Here is a 3,792-nt window from a genome sequence, read left to right as displayed (position 1 = left end):
GTATTGTGGGCGCATCATACAGTGTTTTTTGTCTCCTACCCAGCGCCTTCTGTCTCTTCCTCATTTGTTTGTCCCTCACTGTCTTCTTCAACCCTGATCCTCTTCCTCTTGGGCCATGTAGATCTGTGAAGTTAAAAAAAGACCTTTAAGAAATGAAAAACTGATAACAAAACTTTTATCTAGTAACCTACTTAACCTAGAACTTGGTAGGAATGATACATGCTTAAGAGATAATTACCTAAGACTCACACAATGAACAGATGGATTTTGGGAATGCCTGTGGGGATAAAGTTAGGTCTCTTACTCGGAGGTTCCTGCTTCGTCTCCCTTTAGCGTGGCCACCAATAACATCCCGGCAGCCAATAGAGATGTATCCACGGTGTCTGGTTTGATGTTGCAAATATGCATTGGCCTGGTCTCTTTCCTCTTGGGAAAGACTTTCTTCTGCCCACTTTCTATGTATGTTTATTGACATCGTCCATGTTATTATGGGCAGCTGATACCTGCGGATAAAACATTTGTTAGTAGTGGTAAATGCTTGGCAGAAAAAACAAGGAGAACCTCATTTATTACTAACTTCTTCTGAAAACGCTCCATGTCTTTGCCAGAATTCAAGATGCTTTTCCCCTTGCAGGACACGAAGCATTCAAGCGCCTCTTCTACATCCTCTGGCTGATTAGTTGGCCGAATCTTTTCAAAGTATGTGCAGAAATTCTGTCAACGGGAAATGTTGTGTTAAAAATATAATTGCCAATGGCAAAACCTTAATTCATATGATGCTGTGCTGTATGTTCTTTATGTTTTTCACATTTACCTGCTCATCCTCATCCTGCAGTATAAGACTTTTTTTTGTCTTTACTACTGTTACCAGCTGCCCACCAACATGTCATTTCTCCCTCTCAATCCATTCTTTTACCTATAAGAGGAGGAACATAGAAAATGCATAAGATATGGCGAAGCTGCATCTGTCAGCAATATGCAAAGTTGGTTAATTATATTAAGCCTACCCTTAGATGTTTGATCTCAGATGGGTTACGTAAATGTTTATAGATGAGAACAGCCTGAAGGTAATAGCATGCCAACGTCTTCTCCTTATCACTCAGCTTATTGCACAATTGTGCTCGTGTAAAGATATCAGAGATGTGAGGCTTGGCCACTGTCAAAATTTTGCGACAATCAGCCATGGTGAGAGGCGTGGATTCCAATCTGTGGGTGATAAAAGTAGGTATGTTACAGGTTCATTAGTTTGGTTGGAATTGATTTGATGGTATGAAAATGGGAGACTTGCCTGCAATTCTAAAAGCTAAACATTACTTTCTTCCAACCTTGCACGGCAGAACAAGTAATAATTAAATCTAGACTTTCTGATAATCCTCCTTTGCTTTTCCATGATTTTTTTTCTATGGCATTTTCCATCCCCATGACAGTAGAAATTCAAATTGCAGGTGCTGTATATACTTGAGCGACTTACCCCCTCTTCCTGCCTTTAGCAAGCTTCTGGTTCAATGTATCCTCTATGGCCTGTAGAGTCTCCTTAAAGGGGCCAACTGCATCCTTCATTTCTTCTTCAAGGCCACTGGGGTAGTCCTCTGAGAGTAGGAACCTTATAAAAGTCCGCAGGTGACCAATATGCTTTTTAATGGTTTCTTCACTGGTCTTCAGTCTTTCCAGGGAAAGAAAATATTCTCTGGTAGCCCTCAAGTTTTTTAAAAAGTGCACAGATCTCTTCAGAGTTTAGAAAGAGAAAGCGTGAACCCAATTGTATGATCATTTGTTTTATTTTAGATACAAATAGCTTCCCATCTGTAAGAATTCATCAAATACATGCAAACTGATAAAATCACACTTACCATTGGCTTTATGGTCGATGCTGAACATTTCCCCTTCAAAAAAAATTTGAAACTCAGTAAAATAGTGGATTTTAAATCCTGCTTATTGTGCAACCCAACCAGTCATTTTTTTCCGCAGGGGCAAATTGGCACTTGAACTGGAAAGGCAAGAAAATATTAAGGTGATTGACACCAGAAGCTTCCTTTACTGATATTATAGCGGCTACAAATGTTTTTACAAATTTGTTACATAGTTGTTACCTTGCATCTTCAACAGTTGGAAGAACAATAGGCTCCTCAGTGGATGGGCTAAAAAAAAATACAAAATATGCATTAATTCATCTATAAATGAGATTAAGAACATATAGAGCTTTGTAGACTACTTGGATGGTTGGCCAAGGCCCTTAACCACTATGATAGTGCCTGTACAAAGAGAGAGAGAGAGACTTTTGGGTGGGGAACACTGGGGACACCCGCATGCATCACTGTTGGTGGAGACAACCAGACAGGTGTCACTACTGCAGTTGTGTGGGGATTCTATCCCTTATTTCCTCGCAGTATCCTGGATGCTAAATTGTATCATCTGTGTCCAGGATAGTGCATTTTCCTAACAATAATGCATGTTGCCGAAAGAAATTAGGCTTAAACCAAAAATAGCAAGTCATGCAAAAAAAACTTTTATAACAGAGCTTGGCATAGGCGACATTTTTTTACTGGCATTCAACGTGTGGAGAGAAAAAATGAATAATATTAAACGGTATTACTGTATAAAGTAAGTTTTAGTATATAAAGTGCATTAACAGCTAGGCTATTAAATATGATATGTCAGTCCTGTTGCCAGTCTCTCAGATTGTGTTGCCGAACTAGTGGCAGGCCAGTGGGGTCTGGGGATCCTGCGTGGCTTTCCACAGGGCGTGAGGAGGCCGTGTGGCCCTCTAGGGGGTTGGAGGAGGCTGTGTGGGCCTCAAGGGGCTGTCAAGGGACTGGAGGAGGTCGTGTGGCCCTCTATTTGCTGCCAGGGGCTGTAGGAGGCAGTTTGGCCCTTCAATGGGCTGTATGAGGCCTTGTGGACCTCCAGAGGGCTTTCAGGGGATTGGAGGAAGCAGTGTGCCCTCCAACAGGTTGGAGGAGGCCATGTGGTTTTCCAGGGGACTAAATAGGGCTGGAGGAGGCCGTGTGGCCCTCCAGGGGGCTGTAGGAGCTGTTCTGGCCCACCAGGGGGCTGTAGGAGGCAGTGTAGCTTTCCATGGGGCTGGAGGAGGACCAGGTGGCCCTCCCTAGGCTGCTAGGAGACTGGAGGAGGCTTTGTGACCTTCCAGGGTGTTGGGTGAGGCCATGTGGCTTTTTCAGAGGTCTTAGAGGCTGTTTTGGCCCTCCAGTGGGGTTGTATGACATTGTGTGGCCCTCCAGTGGGGTTGTATGAGTTCTAGTGATACTGACAAAGAATTAAACGAAACTGCTCAGAAACCTGACGGTAGTAAATGACTATGCCATTTGAATCTACATTTGTCAGATTTGTTTCATCATAGCCGTTGACCTCCGTTTTATCTTTATCAAAGTTATTACACTAATACAAAACAGTATGTTAATACAAATTAAACGCAATTTTCTAGGAATTGTAGAATTAACCTCAACCGAGAATAGAGAAAAAAAAAAATCATGAATTCAAAAACGATAACAAGCTATAGATGGGGAACATCTTGGGCGCTGATCACTGCAGTCTTCTTAATCTCTTTAAAGGAAAGAAGATGAATACATATGTTAAAACAGAAAGGTCTATTGTTAAAAGACAATGTCAATTAGCATATTCACCAATTACCTAGGGGGCGCTTTCTCTTCCTCAACTGCATACGCATCATCATGGACCTAGTTCTGGCCCTAGGTTCCGTTGGTGCTCTGTTATGATCAGGTGGCCTTGGAGCAGCATGAAATGACCTTCGCTGGAGCAGTGGTAACTTTACTG

At 42.2% G+C, this 3,792-nt stretch overlaps 1 long non-coding RNA gene across 1 annotated transcript; it reads right to left on the bottom strand.

Moving 5' to 3' along the window:
• Window positions 1–310: 310 nt before the first annotated feature.
• Window positions 311–1,975, bottom strand: LOC138657572 (uncharacterized). The gene is made up of 5 exons (XR_011317066.1): window positions 1,851–1,975; window positions 1,008–1,206; window positions 815–916; window positions 578–714; window positions 311–503 (listed from the first exon to the last, which is right to left on the bottom strand). It is a non-coding gene; the product is annotated as an uncharacterized lncRNA (long non-coding RNA).
• Between the last annotated feature and the right edge of the window lie 1,817 nt (window positions 1,976–3,792).

Source organism: Ranitomeya imitator, chromosome 1 (assembly GCF_032444005.1).
Source record: "Ranitomeya imitator isolate aRanImi1 chromosome 1, aRanImi1.pri, whole genome shotgun sequence".
Classification (NCBI taxonomy): Eukaryota; Metazoa; Chordata; class Amphibia; order Anura; family Dendrobatidae; genus Ranitomeya; species Ranitomeya imitator.
This window is presented reverse-complemented; position numbering and strand designations above follow the sequence as displayed.